Raw genomic sequence first — 13,278 nt, forward strand, 5'->3', positions numbered from 1 at the left:
GTGGAGCTGCAGAACGCACAGGTGAGGTCTAGTGACCTCCGTCGTCTTGACAAGACGTGACCTCGCTGAGGAAAGTTCGAGAACGGAATGTTCTCATCTTAGTGAGGGAGAGTGTAACGGGGTTACATGGTGTGGAACACACAGGGGTACGAAGTACCCGGCGAGTTAACAAACTCTCAGTACATAAGTTGGAGAGTTAACAAGGTCTCTCAGTACGTTGGCTGAAAGCCACACGTTATGCATTTGATTAGGTTTAACTATGCTAGATAGTTAAAGAGATACATTTACCCCTAGGCGGCTTGGCCGCAATAATAGTAAATAAAGGACTTCTGGTTTTGAAGCATAAAAGTTAAGGTGTTAACTTTGAGCTCTGGTCTTGGGCTGTAAGTGTCCTTTGGATAAGGAACTTAGTATTAGTGACTCTTTGAGTCGAACGTCTTCCTCTGACGCTAAAGCTACGGCAGCCCCGCTGCACTCCGTCACCACCAGAAATCGTGGTGATTGCAGACCTACTTGACGAGGTATACGCGGAGCCTAAACAGCGTCGGATGCATTATACAATGAAGAAGAAACGACATGCTCTTATAGCAACACAGGGTTTAAGTCAGCGCGAGGCTGCCACGTCTCAAAAAATCCCTCGATGGACTTTAACGTCATGGAGGAAGAGCGAAGACGATATCTTTGCGTTTAAAGGCAGCGAGAAGACCCTGTCGCGGGCACCAGGTCGCCGCGAGATAATACCGTTTAGCGCTATGCTCGTCACCTTTATGAAGGAGACACGACGCGAATCCCTGCCGCTTACAGCATCTCTAATGGCCGCGTACATTCGAGAGGAGCAATCAGAGTGGCTGGAGGACTACTTGAAGGGCAAGAAGGACGAATATACTGCGTATCAGTCTCTACAAAGGTTGCTACGACGTTTTGCCTATCGGCATGGCTTCGTGCAGCGCACACCGCACGGTTTAAAGGTAGTGCTTTGACTTATAAATTGTATGGAACTGATCTAATTTAATCATTTTGATATTTTATTTATAGGAAAAACTGGAAGAATTGGTAGAAGTACAGGACAGTTTCGCTAAACTTTTTAAGTCTAAGTACAATAGCTATGCTGCAAGCGAAGTTTTTAACTGTGACGAAACTGGGATTTACTTCGACGCACCGCCGGGCAAGATACTATCCGAGAGAGGTCAGTCTTCAGCTATTACAGCTCAACAGAAGCATTCCGCTCGATTGACGGCTGTATGCATTATCCGCGCGGATGGCGTGAAGCTTCCACTGCTCTTCATTTTGCGTGGAGAGCAAAACGGCATTATCGAGAGAGAAGAGCTGCCTACATACCCCGACGGTACATATTTATTCTATCTTATTATTTATGTTTGTTATTTACTAACTGACGGGGGTTACGGTAATGGTTTTTAGGACATATGTATACTGTTCAGACTAAAGCGTGGATGGATGCCCGCGTATGGAAGTTTTACCTACGCTCACTACTGCAGCAGCACGTTACACGCTCTTCTCTACTACTCGTAGATAACTTAGAGTGCCATGTCTCGGGTGAGTCCAAGGCAATCGTGTCAGACGAGCTTATGTCTGTGCTTCAGCCACTACCTAAGAATGCAACCTCGGTTTGCCAGCCCTTAGATGTTGGTATCATGGGGCCTTTGAAAGCAAAGCTCAAGGCTCTGTGGTTGTTCGAGAATGCTACAGCAAATACTGCTAAGGAAAAACGCCTAGCTACGATAAAGCGCGCCATAACAGCTTGGGAATCCATTGAGGCAGCCACCGTCACGAGTGCCTTTAACAAAGCACTTAAAAGCAACTTTTAGTGCTAAATACAACTGCCTCCCTAACTTTGCCAAAAACGCTTGGTAATTCGTTACTGTAAAAAAAGTGCTGTGGTCATCTGACCGCTTTTGTACCAGTGGGAAAGTGGCAGTTGCATTCTGTCCGTGAGCGATATAGTATCACTAGTGCTGTGGTGGGCACATAAATGGAGCGGGTGCTAGGTCCGCCTATTTTTTTTTTTGTCTTCTCGGAAACATGTACAGTACTGCACCCCGTTTTCGCGGGGGTGGACCAAATGAAATTTACAAATAAATCCGATGTTAGCATACAAACAATAGTTCATTTGGACTCAGGATCATCACATCCGGAAGTTTATCAAAGGTCCAAGGGCGCGAAAACGGGGTGCAGTACTGTACCATGGTACTGTCAGATTTCGTAACGTTGCACTTGTCCAGTACACAAATACGAAGTATGCTCAGGAGCATTAAGCACATAAAGCGAACAGTGTCTCTTCGTTCCCGTCCGTGATTATAAAGTTCATGTTGAACTACGTATCTGGAAAAATGGGATACAATTGCAGCTCAGACAATCCTCGTGAACGATACCACCACACTGGAAAAACTGACCAAATCTAATCTGTATCACTGTTTGGGGTATCACGGTCGAGAGGATTGTCTATACCCGATTTAACTGTGTCGTTAAAAAAAACCTCGTTAACACGACTTATGAACTTTTGACCGTAATCCAACGCCAGAAGAGTGAGGAAATACCATCGGTCAGTAGAAAACTACTGATCTGTCCCCAACGCGGCGCTGCCTGCACAACTACTGATTTTACAGCTACTGGAGTGCTGTTAAGTTAGCATTTGCATTTTCTCTTAGTCCTGCCTCGTTTGGTGTTAAGTTCGCATTTGCATTTTCTCTTAGTCCTGCCTCGTTTGGTCTATCATTCTCTGACTCCGGCGCGTTGGCTGCTCGCGACGCTGGGTTCGTCTTCCCCGCGTAGATTGATAGACCCAGACGAAATTGACTGACTCGTGCTCGAACACCATCTTTAGGCGCGCTGGCACGTTGGCACTTGGCTCCCGCGTCAACTCTGTGTACCCCACCCATTGAATAAGGTAGTATACGAAGTTATTGACCCACCGTTTGGCGAATATTCTTTCTACCTCGAAGAGCTGAGCATTGTCTCCTCTACGAGCCGGCGCTCGTTTGCAAAAAGATTTTTTCCTCTACTGACAACGTCACGTAACCCACCACCACCTATGGACGATGCACGCTCGGCGTCCAGCTCTCGGTCGACTTCGTTCGGTATGCTAACTTCTCTGCTTAGACGAAGCTGCCAAAAGGAGCCGTCCAGACGGCGCTGGATCGTTCGGGCGTGACGCTGTCGGGGGTTGAGCGGAGGCATCGACCAAAATGGCGAATGCCACCGAAGTGCACTCCACAAAAACAACCATATAAATAAAGGCGTTTTGAGCAGCTAAAAAATAGTACACCGAAATAACATGTTGACGTTGAAGTAGCTGGGTACACGACGTATCCAACTGGTTACTCTCAGGGTACGTTAGTAGAGTTCTATCTACTTACAGAGATTGACTCCCCTGTCCGTTTGCTGCTGATATTTATTGAGAGTGAGGATCAGTAAGATAATCTATTGGAAAGAAATACCTTAATTATTAATCAGCAGTCAATAATTGCAATTGTTTGTGTCGTTAGTTTACTTATTTGTGTTGGAAACTCAGTGTCTGCAATATTGGTTCGCGTCGCGTATACTCCCCCATACTTTTGGCTGGCGCGGTCTGAGGTATCAACTTTTGCGTCCTCCCTCAAAACACCCATGCTTATAGCTGTAGCGATGCCAGAAAGATCTACCACGAAGGGAGAACTCCCATAATCCGGAGGCGGCTTTCGAGACATGGTACGCTTAGGGCAAAAGCGGTTTTGCTGAAGGCAGCAGAAATGTAGCTATGATTAGAGTTAGGTACGGATCGAACTTTATCATTTTCTACTGATTGCCGTCTTTTCTGCGCCGCGTTGGGGACAGATCAGTAGTTTTCTACTGACCGATGGTATTTCCTCCAGGAGAGTCAACTGACACGGAGACGAGGATTCTGGTTGTGAACGCTAGGTGCTTCTTTTCAGAGGTCACATGTAATTTTTTTTCTAGGAACTGAGCGGCGTTAATGCAACGTTATATAACCCTTTTACAACTTCACGACGTGGTTTTAGCGCAACGCTAACAACGTTAAACTGGTATCTACTGGTTTATCGGTGTTCTAAATGTGACAATAGGAGCAAATTCGATGAAAGATTTTCATCAAAATAGAGACAATAGTTACCCGGACATAGCAAGTTTTTAAAACTGCCCCTAATTTTCTCTGACTACAAATCTCACAATCTACTTTGGGACGATGAAGGATCGCGCAGGCGCTGAGTCCAGCGCGAATGACGAAGGAGCAACCAGACCGCGGTCGGCCCCGCGACTTGTGCAACTGCTTGCTTGTTCTCGAGTCTAAGATATAGCAACGATTCAGGAGAAGTTAGTGGAGATGGAGGAGTACACGCGCAAGCTGGCGGCAGTTCAGGGCGAGTTTAAACATCTGCTGGACCAAGAAATCGAATGGGCGAGCGAGCTGTCCTTTTGGCGTTTACGAGGCGTCTTTGGGCGACAAATACGTCTCCTCGCTGTCAGTACTCCTGGCCGAATACTGCAAGACGGTGCAAGACAAGTTAGCCCGCTATAGTCAAGTTACCGTTGCTCCGATATAACGTTGCTCTTTTAACGTTGCTGAATGCTAGCGTCGTTCGTATATAACGTCGTCTACAGAATAACGTTATTCTTCTTAGCCGATAGTATAGTGCACCTCTCTGCAGAGATCACTAAGCGAGCACAAAGCACCTACACGGATTTTATTGCAGAGTGATCTCGACGCAATGGCCGGCAGCGAACAAAGCAAGATGTCCCCACGGGACGTCCCAAGACGCATTAGGAGCGCTCAGCGATGTCGAACTTGTCCGATGCAGCCGCAGCTATGTCAGCGTCCACCGACCCAAGCTCAAGCTGTCCAAGTTCAAGCCCGCCCCGCTCAAGCTTTGGTCAATGTTATTGCCTTGTTTCATGAGGTCGTTATAGATTAAACAAACGATTCGGACCAAGATTAGGATGCCAACATTCAGAAAATACGAGTTGAAGCTTGAAGTGACATTGAAACAGTGACTATATTTTACTTAGTTCCAAAAAAAATTTCTTACTTCCTTTTGCGATAGCAATGGCCAACTGCCTGCCTATCTGTTTAGCTTTTTCTTTCTCGGCTTCTCCTACAGGTTCACGGCGTGATCTGGATAAGAGCATCCACATCAACCTCAACCCCATCACTTAAATTACGTCTCTCGTTACAGTGTCGGTCGTGAACCCACGTCCGCTATAGATAAAAGAGTACGTCATTGTCGGGACCATGACACCGCAGCTGTATTCATCCGGTTGGGCGAGCGACATTAGCGATTCAATGTTCACGTGTGTCAGAAACGGGTGTTCTTCTTCGCGTGTCCCTTGGCATTCCCACTTAGAATGCCATTCTCGTAGATATGACAGCATCTTACACGTCCATATATTCTCATCAGCTGATCTGTACGATGTGGTACATCGCGGATCGTACATGTACAACGTCATCGCGCCATGGCTGTGCACCACCACCACTACAATAAGCGTCCAGTGGCTTCCTACGATGTTGACGGGTAGAGCGATGAACTTCATCGAGAAGGGCTTTGATCGCGGTGGAGACGGAAGCTTCTCGCTGTTGACCACAATCGACGACAATGCATGAACGCCTATCTAGTTGCATGTCATGATGTCCAAAGTATAGATAAACACGGCATCGTTTAGTCACGCACGATCCGCTATATACCCTACCACTTCCTCGAAGTAGATTCCTTTTAAAGCGTTTTGTGGCAGAATTTTGTGCGCAGACACACACAGTATCAAAAACCGCATTAACCTCAGAGGCTAGATGCGCTAGCCTCGGCTTTGCTTTAGCTGCTGGCTTGCCCAATGAATCCGTCCCGTCGGCAAAAAAACTCAATGGGGCGTCCTGTGATCTTCGCCAAGTGCTGTTTTTATGCAAGCCTCGCCTCTTTCCCACCATTTAAAACGTTTTTTATTCTGCAGTAAGTCTTCATTATGTGTACGCATTCACTGCAACAACAAAAGGAAACAATAGCTAGTAGCTGATACGATAACGTTGCTTCAACAACAATAGTGTCGCTAATGCAACGTTAATGCCCATCTAGCAACGTTACCTTCCGACGTTACCGTGAAAATAATTCCAGTAGTGGCGTCACCTAGCCCGCGCGCGTCTTATCGTCTGAAGAGCTGGGCGTTGAAGTTAGATCGGCCACCGTCTGCATCTGGTTATATCCACCGCCTCCTGCATCTTGCTTCTGGTCTTTCGGTCCTCGTTTTGACAAAGCGCGTAGTTATTCAATGCAGCTTGCAACGATACTATCAAGTCTTCCGGAATCACGTAGCGCCAGCAAGGTGACCTCTCTGATGCAGCGCACGCGGCCACGCAATGCTTGCTCATTCATAATACACGGACACTTCTCCAATATATCCAAAACATTGCTCAACCCGTTGGTGTTGACACTTGAACGCGTGGTCAAGGCAAAATGGCGACCAGGTGCGCGGAAACACTGGACGTCAAGTCAAGGGTAGTGCTTTTTGTATTCTGACGTAGCTTTTTCTTAATGGTGATCTTGTTTAACGTTGATATTTCTAGCGTTGCTTATGGCAGTTGATACCAAACGAGAGTGCCGCCCATCGAACGCCGGTCCCGCTTTGAAGTCGTCGAAAAGGCTCCGTCTGTACTCGCCCCATGAAGACGTCAGAAGCACGTCAGCATCTTGAAAGGATGAGGAGAAAAGTGAAACCTGCATTAAAAAAAAAAGAGGGAGGAGAGCAGCGTCGAGGAGCCGCCGCCGCACCTCTAGTTTGTTGTATAAAGGCAACCACGTATGCGCAGCAGCAACACGAAGAAGGAGCGCGAGGAGATGATTGCCGCTCACACCAATGTGGAAAACTTCGTCGGGCGAGTTCCACGGAGAGGCTATGCGGGCTGGAAGTCTTGGGAAGATGCGTATGCAGAATACTGCCGTACGCATCTTGACGCGCATCCTCGTCACCATCGGCAACTAGGTCTTTCGAGGCATCTCCGAGCGTTGTATCGTCTCTGTCTCCGCCCTCGCACACACTCTTGACATTGCCACCCGCGTCGCCGCCCAATTTTGGCGCTTTTTTTGCTGTGTTATTCACACAAATACTGGATAGCGTTAATAAAGCAACAATAAAATCAAAGCAACGTTAGTGTTTTAAGCAACGTTAGCGTCAAGTACGATACCTTGGGTCTTTACGACCAGCCTCTTCATCGACGTGTCGCACAGCCGACACAAGTTGCGCTGGGTGCGTTTCTGGGGACAGTAGTGTCGCTTCCCGTACCCGCAGCGAGAACACGCTCTCCACGTCCTTCGCTAGCATCCACATCGTCTTTCGGAGACGTATCTTTAGCGTAACAATGAAAATGGGGTTAGATGAAGAAAGGAATTTGTATACGCACGCAATCACGAACTGTTGTCACCCGCGTCTACTGCTACTTTGCTTTTGATAACCGGCTCCGCACGAGCGCTACCGGTATTGGAACTATCGCTTGAGTGGCGCTCACAATCGTGAGCTGTAAGTCATCCAGCGTTAGCATATAAACGTTTATTAAACCATTGCACAGCACTTGCCTGTTCGGGCTGGACTAGGCGGGCCACAGCAAGCTGGCCACCTACTTGGACGATCCCTCCCATATCCGCTGACCCGTTCTCTCCGTCGCTGTCGCGCATGGTGCTCCGCTGCGTGTCGTATTCGCGCTTTCTCCCCGTTTCGAAAATGAGCGGTTCGCAGATCTCGTACTAAACAGAAACTTATACCGATACCTTACCGGTTTATATCTCTTCGATAAAATTTGTTGTCGTTTTCGTCTGTGAATTTTACAATAAGCCGGACGACGTTAATTCTGCTTAAAGCGACGTTATGAACATAAACGCTACGCCTCTTAACGTTGCATGACCCGCTTGGCAAGGAACTGGATAAAGGCACAAAACAGGGCTAGGATACAAAAGGAGTGGTGACGCAGCCTCTCTCAGCTCATGTGTAATGAATTTGTGCTAGTGCTTAAAGTGTGAGCACTTCCGATGTTGGATTGAGCATGGCCTAACTAGCTAAGCTCAGAGCCGTGTCGACGCTCCCTAGATCATGTATGGCGCTACTTTGGTGATAAGGTTGCGCGCCGCGGTGCTGGTGGATTTCAGGATTTGCGGGACTGACATCCATTCCAATATCAATGTATACTGTGGGTAGTGGTAATAAAAAGTTCTTGGTTTGGTGCCTGTAACTTTCAGGCACGAAATCTAAAAAAATTACAGTGTAAGCTGTTTGGTGCTCCCACCATATAAAGTCTCACGAGTTCTCGTTTGGTGCCTCTATCCTTAACTTTTTCTCTACGGGTGATCCGAAGTGTTGCTCAGTATGGGGTATGTACACAAGTCGTAGATTTTGAAATGACTGTATTGAAATTTTCCGGATTAGCTAGTTGCCAGAAACGTCGATGTAGACCTTGAGACGTGTCCAAGGTGGCGCGTTTCGTGAAGCTGGACGACCGTGAAATAGGAGATATTTACGCCACATCGTCGCCAGCACCCTCAACGGCTGCTCATGTGACTAAGAACGGCGATGAAGCTGGCGTTCCAGCACAAGTGGGACGCCTTCCCGTTCTGGACGATCCGATGGAAGAGGCGGAGTGTACCGGGGTACGTAACTCCATGTGTACCTCTAATTACACGAAGCGTGACACATCAACACTTCGGGATACCTACCAGGGTCGTCGAAGGCCAGCCTTTGACTGATGACGTAGCTTTACTAAAGATGACTTATAGTTTGTAAATGTAACTCAGGCTTAGCATATCTATATATACATATAGCTTACAGCTTACCTTAAACTGGACAGTTCACTCCCTTCGACAAATGGGGCCTGTGAACTACTGTTCACTGAGAGTTTGTATAGTCTCGGAAGCCGACTTCTTCTGGTGCAAGGTGCTGTGTCACCCCGTCACACGTGGAAGTACCTGTAGTCGATCCACGCCACCGCGGGTAGATTACCTAAGCCTCGCTGAAGTTCGTCGCCATGGATATAAACGACTTATCTCTTCGGAACAGCTCACAGTTTGAGTCGGCTCGGAAGATGGCTGGCATTTTCGAGATGGAGGCTTTGCAGAGCTTGGTGGCGTCAGCACCGGCCGAGCAGCTCGAGCGTGTCAATGCTTTTGACGCCTACGAGCGAAATATCATCGCACTTGTGTGGGGAAACCTGCAGGCTCCGGTGGCAGAAACATGTCCGCCACACCCGAAGCTAATACGGCTGAAGGTCAAGACGTATGAAGGGAAGGAGGGTAAGAGCTTTCATTCTTGGGTTCGAGAGGTAGAGGACGCGGCTCAGGACTCGACCGAGCAATTCCGTGTTGATTTTGCACTCTCAAACATTAGCGGTCGTGCTTAGAACTGGGCGTACACGCTGGAGGCGACATCGCCTGGATGTTTCACATCCTGTGCTCAGCTGTGCGAGCAGCTCCAAGCCGAATTTCTCCCGGCGACCTACGAGCACCGGTAGCACTTGCACTTCCTCTCATGCAAGCAAGGAAGACGCGAGCTGCACGAGTACGTACAAGAGATGCAGGATCTCGCGGCGTCCCTAGTGGGCAACCCACTCAACGAACACGTCGAGGTGACTGTGTTTATGGACGGCCTTCGAGTGGATCTGGCGCGCACTCAGCTGTTCTATGTGCTGTCAAGCACCCTCTAAGAGGCGATTCAAGTGGCGCTTCAGGAAGACTACAGTCATCGCCAGGCGCGCACGCCGGCCTCGGTATGGCCAGGAACTCTGTGCCGAATCCCGGTCGAGCAAACCCCACCGGACCAGTCCCCATGGAGCTAGGGTCCACCGAACAGCGCGACTTTCGCTGCTTTGGCTGCGGGAAGCTGGTCCACTTTAGGCGTGACTGGCCCGCGGAGAGACACAAAGGCGGACCTTCCCCAAATCCGTCCTCCAGGGTCGCTGGAAGAAGCCAGGATACCGGGGACAGGGAGCGCCGGAGGTTAGTGGGGGCGGGGCGCCCTACTAAAGAAGAACTAATTCTTTGTGAGAGGTGCGCAACTGGCGCGTACCACGGGGACTAAGCTCCTGAAAGCCTTCACACTCTCGAATCGGCGAAGAGCAGCGGCGGACTGCTTATAGTACAAGGATGGGTTTGAAGATTTGATCACCCCTTTTGAAGCTTGGTCGATTCTGGGGCGTCGGAGAGCTTCGCACGCCGCCAGTTGTCCGATGTTTTGGGAGAAAGCAAAGGCAGCGGGACGATGTCAGTGCGACTGGTCGATGGGAAGGTCGTAACTGTCCCCAATATTCAAATGGATATGTCTGTCCAGTTTAAAGACTTCGACTGCCCAGAACAGCTAACTGCTCTCGACATGGATCCTACGATGCGATCCTGGGCATAATCTGGCTTGAGCAGCACGAGCCCTGGATCGACTAGCGAGGTACGGCAATCGGTGCCAGCCGCCCTGCGAAGTCCGACAGAGCATTGGTGATTAGTGTTCTTACTTCTGTCAGGGCTCGGGGAGAACCGCCATGGTACCAAAGCATCCAGCAGATAATTGGGAGTCGTCGACGTATATGACGACTTCGAGGAAGCTTCGACAGGGGCGACGCTAGGAGGCGCTGGTCAAGTGGGTAACTTAGGTCCACAAGCGGGTAGCATAGTTCCGCAGACAGCTGCAGCTGTCACGAAGGCTGGTAATTGCGTGTCCAACGTGAGTAACAGAGCTCCACACACTGTCGCCCAGACCTTAACTGAAGAGGAAGACGTCGGATACATTTCCTGCGCGGTTAACATATAACCACACGAGGCTCGAGTGCCTCGGATGTCGGCACCACGACATCGCCCGACGTGGTAGCCCGGTTCCACGTTACGATCGCCGTCGACGACGCCGTCGCTTCAAGCGACTCGCCCGGGGTTCTCCGACGCGGCCGGTGGAAGAGTGCTATCACATTTTCGATAACGAGACCGGTTTACCCAACAAGGCAATTATTGTCCACTTGGAACCGTTGCCAGATGCTACAGAGATTTTGAAACTTAAGGAAATGACGGCCGAGTCTTTCCGGGTCAATTGCAAGGCTGGGGAGATTACCGAGATGGTGCTCATAAGCCCAGAGGCCACTCAAGAGGAGTTAAACCCCTCCTCTGGCTTGGATGAGGACGTCCTAGAAGAGTTGAGCAAGCAGCGCCATCGGGAAGAGCCTCCGAAAGATCTTTCCTCCCAGGTCTCAGGTGAGAGACCAATTTCGCTGCGGAAAGACGTGGATTCCTTTGTGGATTCCTTTGTGGATACCAAGCTGAGTGTGATCAGCAGGGTCCGCGATGCCATGACAGCGGTCAAGGACAGACAGAAGGAGTACTCTGACAAACATGGAAGAGGAAACTTAACGGTGCTAAAGGTGGGTAAATTAGTGTTATTAGACACGAGGAACCTACCGCTCGACACTGTCAGCTCTGGCGGTAGCAACAAGCCGAAGCATTACTTCATTGGACCGTTTGCAGTCCTGGTCAGGCATCGTGCGTCGTACACCATTTCTACGACGGACGTCTTAATCGGTAGCATAATTCGCAGGGGTGGCTGGCTCGCACACCCACCTTGGCCACAGACGCCGACGAGGGTGGCGGGGTAGCCACCGAAGCCTCGGGCTGAGCAGCAAGGCAGCGGTCGAGACCGTACGCGGGAGGGGCCCTGTACGAACGGAACCGAGAGCCTTACGCCGAGTACGGCGAGTACGTCGGGTACGCACCATACTCGTACGACTGGAAGTGCGCCGAATGCGACCCCGAACGTGGCAGCAGGGCCGCAACACGTCGGATCGTATGGAAGGTCTCGTCAAGATCGGACGTAGAGGCCCGCCGGTCCACCCGTTGATGCAGGCTCGAGACCTCCCGCTCCATCTGGTCCAGGCGGGATGGGCTACACGAACTGGACAGGGATTATATGCAACATGATTTCTGCACCTTCTATTAGGATAGAGCAAAACACGAACGGTTTTAGCTGGCTTTGTAAGGGTAAACATCGATTGCAACATGTAGAATAGATGCTATGCACTCCAATTGACCAAAAACGGTTAGCAATCAAATGAACGTCCTACTTGGTGGGCCACAACATCTCCTAAATCACCGCAGTCTGGCGGCCTTGCACCACGCCTGGAACTTTGTCGCCTTCCTCTTCCCCCCCCCTCATCTTCTTCCTCCCCCTCCTCCTCCTCTTTATCCTCCTCCTGCTCCTGCTCATTTTTCTCTTCTTGCTTCTCGTCACGTTTTAGCGAATGGCTTCATTTTTTGCCGAGCGGGTGCATGTGTCAGCCTCTGCCAATGAGCAGAGGAGAGCGCTCCTCACTGTTCTTCCACAAGTCGTGCCAAATCTGAAAGCATGTGTACTTGTTGCTGGGGTAGGTTTTAAGGCGCACTTTATCACATAGATACACCCTGCACAGCACATACAAATATGCATTATCAATACAGATTTAAACAATTAATTTGTGCTTACCGTTTGTCACCGTCACTGCATTGCTCACAGTAGAATCGAGTAGCGCTCCTCTCCCCCATTTTTTTTTCAAATATAGCAAACTTTGCATTAGTGCTGGGGGCGCTTTCGAAAGCGTTCGTGGACTTGCTTCCATTCTGGAAGCTTGACTAGCAACTGCCCTTCCGTAGAGAAAAATGTGGCTCTTCGTGGTGAGTCAGGATTCCCCTGCACAACAACGAAAAAGTTAGCATAAATACTACATGTGCAACATCTTCCTCGCAAACATGTCGTATATACCTCATTGCCAAATCAGCAGCAGTGACTTGGAGAAGCTGGTCGTGAATCACCTTGAGGAACTCGGTATGATCCGCAGTCTGCCCCGCACTTTGTTTCTTGGACTCGCGATAGACGATGAAGGCATTGGTAATTGCCATGTCAATCAAACCTAGAAAAATAGCTTGGTAGCAGCTTGCGCAAGCGCACCGCTAATTGCAGCGAATATCGCTGCATCCTCAGATGGTCGTGGATGTCTACCCCGTCCATCCAGCGGTGATATTTTTGCATCGCTGACGGGCAGGGTACTGATATTTTCCGTCCTCCTGGGATGTGACGACTGCACGGTTTGACAGCGCCACTGCTACAAGTAGATAATAGATACACGGGCAGTCGATCTCACCACATCATTGCTTGCAGTTTAGAAAAGCATTTGGTAACTGCGACAATAGTGGCCCCCTGGCAGTCCCTGCCGGTCGTGTAACAGCGTTCGTAACGAGCGCCGGGGGAAGCCCTTCTTGTTCGTTTTTATAGTGCCGACGGTGTACACATTTCTTA

The sequence above is a fragment of the Phytophthora infestans genome, genomic scaffold (genome assembly GCF_000142945.1).
Source record: "Phytophthora infestans T30-4 supercont1.59 genomic scaffold, whole genome shotgun sequence".
NCBI lineage: Eukaryota > Oomycota > Peronosporomycetes > Peronosporales > Peronosporaceae > Phytophthora > Phytophthora infestans.